General features: G+C 42.2%; 1 pseudogene; it reads left to right on the top strand.

Annotated features, from left to right (window-relative positions):
* Positions 1–235: 235 nt before the first annotated feature.
* Positions 236–353, top strand: LOC124556275 (annotated as a pseudogene).
* Positions 354–17,435: the final 17,082 nt, after the last annotated feature.

The raw sequence follows: 17,435 nt of genomic DNA, 5'->3' as shown, positions 1-17,435 counted from the left end.
CATTGTTGATTTAAGTACAACAGCTACATGATAGAAAAAATTATCTATTTAAAAATTGACGCTCTGATAATAACTAAATGAACTATGTTCATAAATCTGAAGAAAGAGCAACATGTCTTACGTTTACCTGTTTAAATAAATACTCCGTTCACCTGCTACTCTGAAAGTTACGGAGAAGAACACCTTATCTGGAACACCCTGTGTAAATATTTACACATAACTATACACATAAATAGGCAATGGCCTTGCCGCAGTGGATACACCGGTTTCCGTCAGATCACCGAAGTTAAGCCCTGTCGGGCGTGGCCGGCACTTGGATGGGTGACCATCCAGGCCGCCGTGAGCTGTTGCCATTTTTCGGGGTGCACTCAGCTTCGTGATGGCAACTGAAAAGCTACTCGACCGAATAGTAGCGGCTAAGGTCAAAGAAAACCATCCTAACGACCGGGGGAGTGGTGTGCTGACCACACGCCCCTCCTATCCGTATCCTCAGCTGAGGATGATACGGCGGTCGGATGGTCCCGATGGGCCACTTGTGGCCTGAAGACGGAGTGCTATACACATAAATGCACATAAACATACACGTGTATACACATACGTCCATTCGTTTGTTCATTGCCCAACGTGTGTCGAGTTGACATGCTGGTAACGCAGCAACGAAAAGCATTTTGCGGTCTCTGTTTGAGCAGATGCAATTCAGTTACAAAATCCACACCTATATCCACATACATTTATATGGCGACATGCTAGCCATTTAAAGGTTTCTAATTGACTGTTTACGTTGTATTAGAATTTCTATGTGATACAGAATGAAATGCTTCCTACTATATTCCTCTCTCTCTCTCTCTCTCTCTCTCTCTCTCTCTCAAACACACACATTATATATATACCATGTGATCAAAAGCATCCGGACACCCCCAAAAATATACGTTTCTCATATTAGGTACATTGTGCTGCCACATACTGCCAGGTACCCCATATCAGCAACCTGAGTAGTCATTAGGTATCGTGAAGACCAGAATGAGACGCTCCGCGGAACTCACAGACTTCGAACATGGTCTGGTGATTGACTGTCACTTGTGTCATACGCCTGTACGCGAGATTTCCACACTCCTAAACATCCCTAGGTCCACTGTTTCCCATGTGATAGTGAACTGGAAACGTGAAGGGACACGTACAGCACGAAAGCGTACAGGCCGACCTCATCTGTTGACTGACAGAGAACGTCGATAGTTGAAGAGGGTCGTGATGCGTAATAGGCTGACATCTATCCACACCATCACACAAGAATTCCGAACTGCATCAGGATCCACTGCAAGCACTATGACTGTTAGGTGGGAGGTGAGGAAACTGGGATTTCACAATCGAGCGGCTGCTCATAAGCCACACATCAGGCCGGTAAATGCCAAACGACGCCTCGCTTGGTGTAAGGAGCGTAAACATTGGATTATTGAACAGTGGAAAAACATTTTGTTGAGTGACGAATCACGGTACACAATGTCGCGATCCAATGGCAGGGTGTGGGTATGGCGAATGCCCGGTGAACGTCATCTGACACCGTGTGTAGTGCCAACAGTAAATTTCGGAGGCGGTAGTGCTAAGGTATGGTAGTGTTTTTCATGGAAGGGGTTAGCAGCCTTGTTTCATTGTGTGGCACTATCACAGCACAGGCCTACATTGATGTTTTAAGCACCTTCTTGCTTCCTACTGTTGAAGAGCAATTTGGGGATGGCGATTGCATCTTGCAACACGGTCGAGCATCAGTTCATAATTTACAGCCTGTGGCGGAGTGTTTACACGACAATAACATACCTGTAATGGACTGGCCTGCACAGAGTCCTGACCTGAATCCTGTAGAACACCTTTGGAATGTTTTGGAACGCCGACTTTGAGCCAGGCCTCATCGACCGACATCGATACCTCTCCTCAGTGCAGCACTGCGTGAAGAATGGGCTGCCATTCCCGAAGAAAGCTTCCCGCACCTGATTGAACGTATGCCTGCGAGAGTGGAAGCTGTCACAAGTCTAAGGGTGAGCCAGCACCATATTGAATTCCAGCATTACCGATGGAGGGCGTCACGAATTTGTAAGTCATTTTCAGCCAGGTGTCCGGATGGCCCTATGAGGATGCAGATTAGGTTTGCTTTAAATACGCGCTGTAACAGTTTTGTGCGTTACTTATCTTTGACATTGGGCGTAGTGAGTTAATGTTAGTCAAGAATGTCTTTAACCCTAGAATGCATGGTGCCAGAAACATACATGAATGCATATGCAGGGCCTCCAAGGCCCTGCCCTAATTTAAAATTTTCCTCTTTTCATATAATCATTCTTTGGCGTTAAATTTATTTCTGTCAAATTTATTGTCATATTGAAAGATACCTAAGATACAGTAACAGGATCTGGTGGGCCTGATTAACATTTTATTAATTTTTTTAAAAAAACTCTAAGAGTGAATTTTTATTAGCTACATCCATTTACATACAACATATACAACTAATTTTATTAATTCACTTATAAGTTGCAGTTTCCACTTTATAACATTTATTACAACCAATTTCTTCAATTAAAACACACTCATTATTCTCAATATTACGTAAATAGGCAATATTTTGACAAAAAGTTATTATTCATTGTTCACATAAAATTGCATTTTTCTTAGTTTTCAACATGTGACAAACAAGAAGCACAAAGGAAGCCACTATGTTCCTTACAAATGTTGGTTTTACACTTAATGCATGTCATAGCACTTTTCCTGTGTTCATTATATGTACAATAATTGCATCTTCTTCTTTTTTCCTGAAACAGGTCGTTGGTTTGGTAGTATGACATCTTTTTGAACACCACATCTTTGCATGGCATCAATGATTTTCTTTGGAAGATAAGGGTTCTGAATACGAAGTTACATTAGTGGTCTTACCTTTTCCTCTGCTAAATCTCTTAGGAACAAACGCCTTTTATCACTTCTTCCACTATGGTATGTCAGATGTTGGGGCGGAAAATAAAATTTCACTGTTTATTGCTGCGACGTCCATCATATTCATCCATAATGCAAATGGCCACCTTATTGCTTGTCTCTTGCAAGTGTAATAACGAATTTTCTGGTCCATTTGATCTACTCCACCCTTCGTAGAGTTATAGAACTTTATTATATCAGGTTTCTTTTTTGCATGAGTTTCATCAATGTTTCTGTCGTGATGCATTGTGCTAATGAGAACTACAGACTTTTTCTTTTTGGGAACATAACTCACCATTGTAATGTCACCTCTAAATGCAAACGAAGAGGAATGAATCGCTCTTGAGCCAGGTGATTTCATCTCATTAGGAATTTTTGGTTTATTTTGTTTGATCGTTCCCAACACTGTAATTTGCTTCTGAAGCATCTCTTCTGCCAGCTGCTCACTAGTAAAGAAGTTGTCAACAGTAATATTTTTTTGATGATCCTTCAATGCTTTTAGCAAGATCTTTCACCACATTCAATCCAAGATTTTTCTGAATAGGTTCATGGGGCTTCCTTCCCGTGTAAACAATTCTGTCTAAAGCACATGCAGATGTAGCATCACATAACCAAAATATTTTTATGCCATACTTGGCTGGTTTAGGGGGCATATACTGGGTGAAGCTGCATCTTCCACGGAATGGGACTAGCTGTTCGTCAACTGTGAGCGAATCATTGGGAATCCTTCTATTTCTACACTTGTCAAGAAAGAGTTCCCATACATAGCGAACAGCTGCAAGTTTGCCATCTGCAGATCGAGCTTCACGGGTATGCCTGTCATCAAATCTAATCATTCTCCTTGTATCCTCGAATCTATTTACTGACATGGTGGCCTTATATGTAGGATTTGCCTTTCCATCCAAGAATAATTCTACAATAGGGACATCCCAACTTTTCTCAGCACCAGAAAGCGGTAAAAGACCAAGAAAACCCTCCATTTCAGCAATCGAAACGTTTTTCCACGTTTTACCACGTAAAGCTGCCACTCTTCTGCCTTCAATATTTGTGCAGTTGATGATTTCCTCTAGTATTTCGTTGGAGATGAAATAGTACCAGACATCGTTAGGTTTACAGGTTTTCAAACCACAGGGTGGACCAGGTGCCTTATTTACGATATTATGGACAGGCATACGAAAAGTTGCAGGAGGATCTAATTTCCAAATCGTTCCATTCAGACTAATGTATGTGTGGTCTTCTATACCTTTTTGTGGTGGTTCTTCATTTTCAGACTCTGTCATCTGGCTCAACATTCACATCTGTAGGTTCATTGGCTGATTCTTCACTACTTGCATCTTCAAAAATATGTCCTTCCTCGCAAGAATCATCTTCTTCAAACCACTGAGCCACAACACTTTCAAAATTAGCTGCATTTGCACGTACTGACACTCTTGCTTCGCGTGTCGAAGCCATAGCAAAAGCCGTGTCCCTCGAACAGTAGCTTGTGCAGCACTAAAAGAGTCATACTCGTAACAATATTGGTGTTGCAGCAACAAACAAACCACAGTAACAATGAGGCTGACAAGAGCAGCACAGGATAACAATACCATGCAATAATAAAACATTTGATAGCATAAAGATCAATAACACACCGACATCGCCAATATGTGAAAGTAGTGTGTATTAATTTTTAGTTATACCATTACTACTACAGCTATTGCTGCTGTTGGCACCCCTGTTGCTGGAAATACCACTACAGTTATTGTAGAATTAATAACTGCTCCCAAACAAATGTTGAAGACAATATAGGCTAAAGAACATGTATAAATGTGTGAGGGCCTCTGAAGCCCTGCTTATGCATTCACGGTGTATGGGTAAACGTGTTGAATTATACAAAAAACTCAAAAATGTATCTCGTTCAGACTTGATAGGAGGAATGTCACAGTGTTAGTGAAAGAGTACTGGAAAGAAGTTTGAAATCAAACAAAAAATTACAGAAATTTTTTAAAAATGAAGACATACAAGGGCCTTGGAGACCATGTATATGCATCCTAGGGTTAAGGCGAAAAAGCCGCCACTGTCAACACCTCACTGAGTGTGAACGAGGTCGTGCGAAAGGGCTACGAGAAGCTGGATGTTCCTTCAGCGATATTGTAGAAATACCTGGCAGGAGAGTACTCACTGCACATGATTGCTGGCACCGGTGAACGCGAGAATGTACTGTCGCAAGAAAACCAGGATCTGGACGTCCACGTGGTACTGCCCAGAAGGAAGACCATCAATATTGGCGTATGGATCTGGCGCATCGAAATGAATTAGCAATTTGAGCAACAGTTACAAATCGCTGTCCAGCTTATAATGCATCAAACTGTCTTCAGCTCGAAAAAAGCGCCTCACATGTTCGTATCGCCTCAACTTATTATCGACTTTTACGTGCTATAAGAATGGAGAGATTAAGCTGTTTATATAGCTTTCTTAAACTTTGTGTTGAAATGTTGTCGATATGTGACACCTGATGGTCGAGAAAAGCTGTGTCCTGTGAAGTCAGCGAGTTTGCAACGCCCAGCCGATTGCTGCATCGTGGCATGCGGCAAAGATAACAACTATGATGCAGCTGATCAGTAGGAACATTTGCCAGCGACTGCAAAGAAGAAACACTTATTGTTAAGGAGAGAATTAGTGTCTACTGTTTTTGTTTTGAACGGCCAGTGTCGGTTGGTCGCAGTCAGTGTGCTCCCTGCCGCCGTTGGATAAGCAGCTGAGCAGCAAGTCGTATACTCCTAGCTCACTCATTTGTTACATAGTTTAATTCTTAATTTCTTTGCGTGTTTTTGGTACTTGCATTGTTTAATTCATAAATTTCGGGCGTATTATAGTATTTGAGAGTTGTAGCATCGCGTTTTAGTACCTGAATAGTGTAATTTCGCTTAGTCTCCTTCCGCCGCCGAGCAGTGTCAGCAGTGCGCAAGTAGCAGCATTACTGCATTTACTAGGCAATCTTGTATTTTAATAACCGTTTAAATTTTGTCGATTTGTTTGCGCTCTCTGTAGATTAGTTCAGACGTTCTTTGCACAACAGTTTTTAGCATGGATAGGGACTGCAACTGCTGTGTTCGGATGCAGGCTGAGTTGGCATCCCTTCGCTCCCAGCTTCAGGCAGTGTTGGCTTCGGTCACACAGCTTGAGGCTGTTGCCAATGGGCATCACTGTGGGGGTCCGGATGGGGGTTTGTCGGGGACGGCCAGCTCGTCCCACGCATCCCCTGATCGGACTACGACTGTGGTTGCCCGGGATACTGCCCGCATTGAGGCTGATCCCTCACCTGTGGTAGAGTGGGAGGTCGTTTCAAGGTGTGGCAGGGGGCGAAAGACATTCCGGAGGGCTGAACGGAAAGCCTCTCCAGTTTGTCTGACGAACCGGTTTCAGGCTCTGTCTCAGGCTGATACTGATCTTCGGCCTGACATGGCTGCTTGTCCTGTTCCAGAGGTTGCCCCTCAGTCTGCAAGATCCGGGCAGTCGCAGAGGGTGGGCTTACTGGTAGTTGGGAGCTCCAACGTCAGGCGCGTAATGGGGCCCCTTAGGGAAATGGCAGCAAGAGAGGGGAAGAAAACCAATGTGCACTCCGTGTGCATACCGGGGGGAGTCATTCCAGATGTGGAAAGGGTCCTTCCGGATGCCATGAAGGGTACAGGGTGCACCCATCTGCAGGTGGTCGCTCATGTCGGCACCAATGATGTGTGTCGCTATGGATCGGAGGAAATCCTCTCTGGCTTCCGGCGGCTAACTGATTTGGTGAAGACTGCCAGTCTCGCTAGCGGGATGAAAGCAGAGCTCACCATCTGCAGCATCGTCGACAGGACTGACTGCGGACCTTTGGTACAGAGCCGAGTGGAGGGTCTGAATCAGAGGCTGAGACGGTTCTGCGACCGTGTGGGCTGCAGATTCCTCGACTTGCGCCATAGGGTGGTGGGGTTTCGGGTTCCGCTGGATAGGTCAGGAGTCCACTACACGCAACAAGCGGCTACACGGGTAGCAGGGGTTGTGTGGCGTGGGCTGGGCGGTTTTTTAGGTTAGATGGCCCTGGGCAAGTACAGAAAGGGCAACAGCCTCAACGGGTGCGGGGCAAAGTCAGGACATGCGGGGACCAAGCAGCAATCGGTATTGTAATTGTTAACTGTCGAAGCTGCGTTGGTAAAGTACCGGAACTTCAAGCGCTGATAGAAAGCACCGAAGCTGAAATCGTTATAGGTACAGAAAGCTGGCTTAAGCCAGAGATAAATTCTGCCGAAATTTTTACAAAGGTACAGACGGTGTTTAGAAAGGATAGATTGCATGCAACCGGTGGTGGAGTGTTCGTCGCTGTTAGTAGTAGTTTATCCTGTAGTGAAGTAGAAGTGGATAGTTCCTGTGAATTATTATGGGTGGAGGTTACACTAAACAACCGAACTAGGTTAATAATTGGCTCCTTTTACCGACCTCCCGACTCAGCAGCATTAGTGGCAGAACAACTGAGAGAAAATTTGGAATACATTTCACATAAATTTTCTCAGCATGTTATAGTCTTAGGTGGAGATTTCAATTTACCAGATATAGACTGGGACACTCAGATGTTTAGGACGGGTGGTAGGGACAGAGCATCGAGTGACATTATACTGAGTGCACTATCCGAAAATTACCTCGAGCAATTAAACAGAGAACCGACTCGTGGAGATAACATCTTGGACCTACTGATAACAAACAGACCCGAACTTTTCGACTCTGTATGTACAGAACAGGGAATCAGTGATCATAAGGCCGTTGCAGCATCCCTGAATATGGAAGTTAATAGGAATATAAAAAAAGGGAGGAAGGTTTATCTGTTTAGCAAGAGTAATAGAAGGCAGATTTCAGACTACCTAACAGATCAAAACGAAAATTTCTGTTCCGACACTGACAATGTTGAGTGTTTATGGAAAAAGTTCAAGGCAATCGTAAAATGCGTTTTAGACAGGTACGTGCCGAGTAAAACTGTGAGGGACGGGAAAAACCCACCGTGGTACAACAACAAAGTTAGGAAACTACTGCGAAAGCAAAGAGAGCTCCACTCCAAGTTTAAACGCAGCCAAAACCTCTCAGACAAACAGAAGCTAAACGATGTCAAAGTTAGCGTAAGGAGGGCTATGCGTGAAGCGTTCATTGAATTCGAAAGTAAAATTCTATGTACCGACTTGACAGAAAATCCTAGGAAGTTCTGGTCTTACGTTAAATCAGTAAGTGGCTCGAAACAGCATATCCAGACACTACGGGATGATGATGGCATTGAAACAGAGGATGACACGCGTAAAGCTGAAATACTAAACACCTTTTTCCAAAGCTGTTTCACAGAGGAAGACCGCACTGCAGTTCCTTCTCTAAATCCTCGCACAAACGAAAAAATGGCTGACATCGAAATAAGTGTCCAAGGAATAGAAAAGCAACTGGAATCACTCAATAGAGGAAAGTCCACTGGACCTGACGGGATACCAATTCGATTCTACACAGAGTACGCGAAAGAACTTGCCCCCCTTCTAACAGCCGTGTACCGCAAGTCTCTAGAGGAACGGAGGGTTCCAAATGATTGGAAAAGAGCACAGATAGTTCCAGTCTTCAAGAAGGGTCGTCGAGCAGATGCGCAAAACTATAGACCTATATCTCTTACGTCGATCTCTTGTAGAATTTTAGAACATGTTTTTTGCTCGCGTATCATGTCATTTCTGGACACCCAGAATCTACTATGTAGGAATCAACATGGATTCCGGAAACAGCGATCGTGTGAGACCCAACTCGCCTTATTTGTTCATGAGACCCAGAAAATATTAGATACAGGCTCGCAGATAGATGCTATTTTTCTTGACTTCCGGAAGGCGTTCGATACAGTTCCGCACTGTCGCCTGATAAACAAAGTAAGAGCCTACGGAATATCAGACCAGCTGTGTGGCTGGATTGAAGAGTTTTTAGCAAACAGAACACAGCATGTTGTTATCAATGGAGAGACGTCTACAGACGTTAAAGTAACCTCTGGCGTGCCACAGGGGAGTGTTATGGGACCATTGCTTTTCACAATATATATAAATGACTTAGTAGATAGTGTCGGAAGTCCCATGCGGCTTTTCGCGGATGATGCTGTAGTATACAGAGAAGTTGCTGCATTAGAAAATTGTAGCGAAATACAGGAAGATCTGCAGCGGATAGGCACTTGGTGCAGGGAGTGGCAACTGACCCTTAACATAGACAAATGTAATGTATTGCGAATACATAGAAAGAAGGATCCTTTATTGTATGATTATATGATAGCGGAACAAACACTGGTAGCAGTTACTTCTGTAAAATATCTGGGGGTATGCTTACGGAACGATTTGAAGTGGAATGATCATATAAAATTAATTGTTGGTAAGGCGGGTACCAGGTTGAGATTCATTGGGAGAGTGCTTAGAAAATGTAGTCCATCAACAAAGGAGGTGGCTTACAAAACACTCGTTCGACCTATACTTGAGTATTGCTCATCAGTGTGGGATCCGTACCAGGTCGGGTTGACGGAGGAGATAGAAAAGATCCAAAGAAGAGCGGCGCGTTTCGTCACCGGGTTATTTGGTAACCGTGATAGCGTTACGGAGATGTTTAATAAACTCAAGTGGCAGAGTCTGCAAGAGAGGCGCTCTGCATCGCGGTGTAGCTTGCTCGCCAGGTTTCGAGAGGGTGCGTTTCTGGATGAGGTATCGAATATATTGCTTCCCCCTACTTATACCTCCCGAGGAGATCACGAATGTAAAATTAGAGAGATTAGAGCGCGCACGGAGGCTTTCAGACAGTCGTTCTTCCCGCGAACCATACGCGACTGGAACAGGAAAGGGAGGTAATGACAGTGGCACGTAAAGTGCCCTCCGCCACACACCGTTGGGTGGCTTGCGGAGTATCAATGTAGATGTAGATGTAGATGTAGATGTAGTGTGGTACGTTTGTTTGTAGACAATTGTTTTTGGATTGTCTTTTTAGAATTTTAGGAGTAGTATCCTAGTATCGTTCGAGTAGTGAGCCTCGAGAGAGATTTTCTCAAGAGTGTGATGAGATCGTCTCACACGTACGATACATGAACTAGTCTGCAATGGGGATAGAAATCAAAGGTGTACAAAGCAGTTCTAAGTCGTTTAGAAAGGTATTTTGAGAAGATTTTCCGCTTGGTTATAAAATAATTTTTTCCTCGGTTTTGGTAGTATAGACTCACCAGATATAGGAAAAGCTCCGTTTAATTGAAGTGTGAGATTAGTTTCTCGTAGGTGTGATTAACGGTACGTTGTGCTGCTTAATAGCCACGAAGTGGTGGGCGGACCGTATTTCACTACTTCTGTGAGATTTTCCGTTGTATGATGTATGTGAAGAGACGCGTTCACACGAAGTCGTTTAGTGGTTTTGTGGCTGAGGATTAAAGCACGCACTAAGCGATAGTAACGTTGCGTTGTATTATTGTGGTTGTATAAGTGCACGCAAGCACTAAGGAGGAGTGGCCTAGCGATATTTGAGTTAGGATTTATTGTGTGACTTTCGGCGTGAGCGTCGCAGTATAGTAAATTCCGGAAATCTCGTTCGATGAACTGTATGTGGAGTCTATATTAAAGAGAACGGACGTCCTACGCAATACTTATTTATTGAGAAACAATCGGAAGTTTGTTCCCTTTGGCCCTAAACGACAAATCAAGAACCATTTGAAAGAGATCATGCTAATACTTTCTAAAAGACATCGAATAGTGTGTTCTTAGTTATAAATATTAGTGGTTCGCGAAAGTCAACGCCTGAAGTTGTTGAGCTTTGTATGATTATTTGAAGTCATATAGCTGAAAAGTGGTGGTCACACTTAGTTTTTCGTTTTATTTTTTTAGTTACTATTCCGCTTAGTGGGGTTTTGCATAGATAACCAGCACTCGAAAAATTAAACGCTGACTTATACGTATAGTTGATTAAATTGCAGGAAATGAAGAGAATAGTTCAAACTGTAAAAGTCAGTACCCGACTTGTCTTTTATCCCTAAAATTATTACAAGAAAAAGTAATCAAAGGCTTATTTAATAGCAGACTAATATCTGGAATATATCTTTTCGGAATAATGTAAAACCAAAGGCCAATAAAGTAAAAGACTGGAATATTGGTAAAAACAAAGTTCAAAGAAATTAAAGAAAAGGAATGGTATTTTTCAGTGAACGACTTGTAGCGAAAGGAAAGCTAATTCATCTTTAGAGAGAGAAAGTAAGTTTGCGTGTTACCGAAAAATGATTAATTATAAACGACAAGTTAATCCATTTAATTCTGAAAGATTGAGATTAACGAAATAGTTTATTATGATATAATTTCAATAGAGTCAAATATAATGTTGTAGCGAGGCACTACTTATGTAGGTTATCATTGATTGACTCGGGACATAAACAGTATAAAATTATGTCTTTGCCTTGCGAATGTATTCTCCAACATTCATTGCTGCTATTGGTAAAGTAAATACATCATTCCTACTCGTCGTAGACTCTCGCATAGAGTGTTTTTCTGGCTGTTGGTAATAGCTTTGGTGGTAGCTTATTTTTCGAACCTAGTGAACCCTCATAGACGCATTGTAATTAATATACAGATAGCCTTCAATGACCCCATATACAGAGAGAAGTGTTACTGTGTGCATCCTTTCGTACATAGTGATGTCGTAGAGAGCGGTAGTGTAATTATAGAGTAAGAACCTGAATAAAAAATAATACGTGAGGTCGTTGTGTTAGTACAGACGATTATTTAAAGTGGCACAGATTGCGTCGTTGAATATAGGAAAGATTTTGACGGGAAAACTAATTGTATTATTACGAGAGTGAGCTACATTTGTTGACGTTGTTTTTCAGCTACGTACTGCAATACTATTAAAGCTTGTTCATACAGTATATATCCTACGATTGAAACCCAGCATTAAGTTGGCGTTAGTGGTGTGCATAAGGTGGCGGAGTACAAAAGTTGGCGATTCTGTGGTCCAGGATGTACTACGATTCAAATAGTACAAAGGTTGGCAATCCTGTGGTCCAAGACGTGCTGCCATCGAAACGTAGTGCGTTCTGAGTGGGTCAAAAGTTGTTAGAGGCTTGTCTTCTGCTGAGTTCAGCACAGAATTGTCAGTTTGGTGGATTAGGATTCGCAGAGTTCAAGTATCTCCTGAAACAAGTTCTTTTTTGGAAAAAACATTTGTCGAGAGCAGGCTAGTGGAGTTCAGTTTGTGCAAAAAATGGCTCTGAGCACTATAGGAATTAACTGCTGAGGTCATCAGTCCCCGAGAACTTAGAACTACTTAAACCTAACTAACCTAAGAACATCACACACAACCATGCCCGAGGCACGATTCGAACCTGCGACCGTAGCGGGCGTGCGGTTCCAGAGTGTAGTGCCTAGAACCGCTCGGCCACTCTGGCCGGCCAGTTTGTGCAGGTACGACCAAACGTAGCTGGGCAACCTCACCCCCAGGACGGTGTCGTCAGCTAAGTGGGCAGCACCTGCTGACCTACTGACTGCAGAGGCGACATCGGATTCACCTGAAACTTCAGCTGCATCTGCGGCTGCGGTGCCAGCATCGGCATCGGCTCCACCTACGGCGTAACCTGTAGCGCCTTGTCACGGTCAGTGGGGCTACCCCCGTCGGAGGTTCGAGGCTTCCCTTGGGCATGGGTGTGTGTGTGTGTGAGTGTATTCCTTAGCGTAAGTTAGTTTAAGTTAGATTAAGTAGTACGTAAGCTTAGGAACCGATGACCTCAGCAGTTTGGTCCCATAAGACCTTACCACAAAATTCCAAAATTGTAGCAGCAACAGAGGCCGCCTGAGTCCCCAACAGCGGTAGTGGCTACAGCTGTGCGTCGTGTTGCTTACGATAAGGAGGAGGCACGAGCAGGACAACCATAAGTACTGTAGAGTAATTGGGATGACTTTTTATTGATTAGTTTGAACAAGTGTTCCTGGTGAAGTGAAGTAGGTACTTTTGGTTATTTAACTTGTCTATTACTGGGTGGACAGACTGTTGAAGGCACGAGGTGACTCTTGAACGTTAGAGACACGTATTAATATTGTAGTTTTGTGACATTTCAATGGATAGTTAGAAATTATTTAAAATAGGTAGTGATGAAAATAAATGGACGAAGTTGTTCGCCAGATTAGACGCTGCTAATGAGAAGAGTGGGGCAAGGATGAAGAAACTTAATGATACTCTAACAAGTGTAATAGCCGAATTTAAACATGATTTAAAGAAGGAGATTAGAAATAGTCAGGAAGAATTAAAAAGTGAAATATCTATTTTAAATAATAAACATCAAATAGGTAATAAGAAAGTATTAGAAGTGGAAGGAGCGCTGTCATCACTTCCTAAAGGGTTAGAGAAACTTCAGGAATCGGAAGAAATTGTAACCTCCCCCTCACTTATCGACCTTAATGACAGTGAAAAATTAAACCGCGTGTACCTAACGGAAATTTGGGAAAGCAATCGTCACCGAAGTTAATCTGTCGGTAAAGAGGGAGGAAAGGGTTACATCTAAAGGAAAGGAAAAATGCAAATGAAACTGGTGGAAATTAATTCTGAAAAGGGGTAAAGTTAATAAAGAAAGTAAATGTGCGGCCGTTACGTTAACAATTAATTGGCGTTAATTAGATATTTGAGATTTGTCCTATGGACAACTACTATAATAACTGAAAATGAAAGATTAATGCACATATAATTAGCACTAAAAGCGTGGCAACTGAAGGTTGACACGTGTTGTGTGAAAACTGAATGTTTGTCAGAAGTAATAAATTTCGCTACACTCTGACTTAATTTAGCAAAAGAATTAATAAAACCGGAAAATTGAAAGTTAATTTAGTGACTGAAATTAATAGTGAGCTTTGTTTCTGAAGCACTACGAAATTCAATAAAATAAGGTTAGTCTTGGGCTACCTCAACAATCATTTCAAAAGCTACTTGAATCTACGCAATTTAGACATAAGAGATTTAACTTTTGATTTGAATTTAATGATTCTGAACAATTAACAATAGTAAAATTTAGTACGTACCAAGCTGAGCTGCAGACACAGGTAAGCTAAAATATGGTAACAAAACTCGCACTCATAATTTGTGCTTGTGTAATCTAAATATTGTAGCCAGCTATGAATACTTTAACTGAACTTTGAAATTAAAGTAGTGAAATGGAATAATATTACTTTAATGCTGGCGTTTGAATTTCAACGACACTCGGGTTCATTCCGAAAAAGGAAGGGACCCTGCTTGGTAATGCAATTGGGACAATGAGCAACAAATGTTCATGCTAAGTTGCTGTAATTATAGTTACGAAAATGGAACAGTTTGAAAAGCTGAGGTCTGCCATAGAGTTCTAAAACTTTACGTGATTCCAGTCTTCCTTGTTGGTTGATAGAAGGTTTGAAGCCGTCGATCGAGGAGGTGGCGACAGTAACTCATTGTCGGCCATCGCTGTTGCAGAAGATGGATGTTGGGGCGCCTTCTTCTCGACACGGTCGCCAGGCGAAACGGGCTCTTGATGTGCGCCAGCTAATGCTTCCCGTCCGCGACACCGTGTCAGAAACTATCATAGTAAGTCGAGCGCAATTACATGCTGTCCAACCCCGAAAGCGCGGCAACTCGCGGGAGCGCCACACAACACACCTGCTCCACTGCCCTACCCCAGCCAGACTCCCTCTGCTCTGCCCGCGCTCCACGCGGCGGAGCTAACACTACCAAAGATGCTAAACACGACCTATCGATGTATTCGTTCGATAGCATAATTTTCCCTAGGCAAGACCCAGCGCAAAAATACAAATAATATTTACAAAACAAACCAATTATACATCGACATAAATGCATATATATACTAATAGTAAAACAATTACAATATATAAAGATACAGAAATGTCATATCTTGAGGTAACAAAACAAGGAAAAAAATTATAGTACAATAGATGGAAATAGGAGGACGTGCATTTCTGGCGTTACAAAATGTCGATAAGCTTGCTTAGGCAAGACGTTAACGATCAAATCGAAAGCAGTAACGAAAGAGTTACTGCTCAAATGATAAATGATTTACCACGTGGCAGACTGAGCTAGCTCCTTGAGAGATAGTGGAGAGTAAGATAATAGGTGACATAATATTGAATAAAGTGGAATATCCTCCTAAGGGTTTTGAGGAGGTGGAAATAAGGGATTTAATAAATAAAAATTTGGCAGTACAAGCGGCTAAGCGAGCTAAACGCTTTCAGGTTAATCGGAAAGGACCAGAATGGAAACTTGAGGATTTACGAGGGTCACTCCAAAAGAAATGCACACTATTTTTTTAAAAAAATCCATCTTTTATTCTACATGTTCGAAAGTTTTACAGTGTGTAGATACATCCTTTAGAGACAATATTTTGATTTCTCCACATAATTTCCATTCCTCTGAACTGTCTTATGCCATCTTGGAACCAGCGCATGTATACCCGCATGGTAAAATGGACCAACCTGTTGGAGCCACTGTTTGGCAGCGTGCACAAGGGAGTCATCAACTTCAAACCTTGTTCCACGAAAAGAGTCTTTCAGTTTCCTAAAGAGATGACAGTCACATGGAGCCAGGTCAGGACTGTAAGGCGGGGGTTTCAGTGTTGTCCATCTGAGTTTTGTGATCGCTTCCATGGTTTTTTGACTGACATGTGGCCGTGCATTGTCGTGCAGCAGCAAAACATCCTGTTCTGCAGATGTGGTCGAAGACGACTCAGTCGAGCTTCAAGTTCCTTCAGTGTCGTCACATATGCATCAGAATTTATGGTGGTTCAACTTGGCATGATGTCCACAAGCAAGAGTTCTTCAGAATCGAAAAACACCGTAGCCTTAACTTTTCCAGCAGAAGGTGTGGTTTTGAATTTTTTTTTTCCTTGGGTGAATTTGCATGATGCCACTCCATTGATTGCCTCTTCGTCTCTGGTGAAAAATGATGGAGCCATGTTTCATCATCTGTCACAATTCTTCCAAGAAATTCATCTCCACCATTCTCGTACTATTCCAAAAGTTCGCTGCATACCGTTTTTCTTGTTTCTTTGTGAGCCACTGTCAACATCCTGGGAAACCACCTGGCACCAATCTTTTTTAACGGCAACACTTTCAGTATTCTGCAAACACTTCCTTCCCCTATCCCAAAGTAGTGTGACAATTCGTTCACTGTGATGCGTTTGTCAGCAGTCACCAATTCGTTAACTCTCTGTACATTGTCTGGAGTGTGTGCAGTACGAGGCCTACCACTGCGAGGACAATCCTCAATATTGCCGTGCCCGCTTTCATCACGTAACCTTTTTGGCCACCGGCTAACTGTACTGCGATCGACAGCAGCATCTCCATACATCTTTTTCAACCTCTTGTGGATGTTTCGTACTGTCCTGTTTTCACAGCACAGGAATTCTATGATAGTACGTTTCTTCTGACGAACGTCAAGTGTAACAGCCATCTTGAAGACATGCGGTGACGGCGCCACTCACGGGAAGAGGTTGAACTAAGTTTGAGAACAAGCAGGAAGGATGTATCTACACACTGTAAAACTTTCACACATGCAGTATGAAAACTGTATTTTTACAAAAGTAGAGTGCATTTCTTTTGGAGTGACCCTTGTATTTTTAGCCAGAGATAATTTAAAAAGGAACAAAAGTTATAGACTTATTAAAAAATTCTTTTATTTATATGACGGTCCGTATGTGGTACATGAGGTTCCACACCATTCTACCGTAATTCTTGGAGATGCCGATACGAACAAAATATCAGGAAAATACCATGTTAGTGACTCAGACTACTGTTGGTAGTTTAAATTTAAAGTTGAACAAGATGATAAAGGAGAATTAGACAACCCTGGAGTACGTTTTTCTGTTGTAAGAAATAATGATGTAACAAATGGTGCTAAGAAAATCCACGACAGTACACTGGAGAGATCGGGAAGCATATTAACTAATATTAGTCGATAATGAACTAGAATACAATAGAATAAGAGCGGCATTATCTTTAAGTGAGTTCTATGAAAAAAATAGTCGACGATGGCTAAAGGAAAAACTAAGAAAGAATAGATGGTACAGGAGTATTTGGAGTCTAAGGATGAGGCAGCGCATGTTCATAATGAATCGACCAAAAAGGACGTAGAGCAAAAGAATTTCAAACTGAAGGAAGAAGACCTCGAGCTTATCAGAAGAAGATGTCTGAGAATGGGTTGATACATGCTATGCTTGTATCGATGCCACAGGACACCCACTAATGAATTTTGGGCCTAGCTTATTATGTTATATGTTAAAAACATTTCGCTTCAGAATTCTAGTAGTTAGAATTGGTAGCTGTCTGTGGGAATACTGGTGATAGTTATATACTGAAAACATTGATTTGTAAGGTTAGAGAATGGCACTTGAGTAAGTTTGTGTAGATGGTTGAACCATCAAATATTTTATCCGATAATCTAAGAGATGGGTAGTATCATTGCTGAAGTAATGGTCTAGT

Source organism: Schistocerca americana, chromosome 1 (assembly GCF_021461395.2).
Source record: "Schistocerca americana isolate TAMUIC-IGC-003095 chromosome 1, iqSchAmer2.1, whole genome shotgun sequence".
In the NCBI taxonomy this organism is placed as follows: Eukaryota; Metazoa; Arthropoda; class Insecta; order Orthoptera; family Acrididae; genus Schistocerca; species Schistocerca americana.
The sequence above is the reverse complement of the archived record's forward strand: the minus strand, read 5'-3'. Positions and strand labels throughout refer to the sequence as shown.